The following is a 227-nucleotide window of genomic DNA, read 5'->3' on the forward strand; positions in this document are numbered from 1 at the left end:
ACAGCTTAGAGGGAACATTGGTGGGAACCGTGACGCCTCCGGCCAATTTCCTTCCCGCGCCTCCAGCGAGTCCTTCTTCCCCGGGGATTTCTTTGTCTTGGCTCCAAGCCGCTTCTGCGGATGGGGGGGGGGGAGATTTTGAAAGGTCTCTCCTCCTCCCCCCAATGAACTGCTCCCCCACCACCACCAATTCTCTCCACTTGGGCTCTTGCATTGCAGGCCCCCCG

Source organism: Gekko japonicus, unplaced genomic scaffold, assembly GCF_001447785.1.
Source record: "Gekko japonicus isolate JY-2015 unplaced genomic scaffold, Gekko_japonicus_V1.1 scaffold636, whole genome shotgun sequence".
Classification (NCBI taxonomy): Eukaryota; Metazoa; Chordata; class Lepidosauria; order Squamata; family Gekkonidae; genus Gekko; species Gekko japonicus.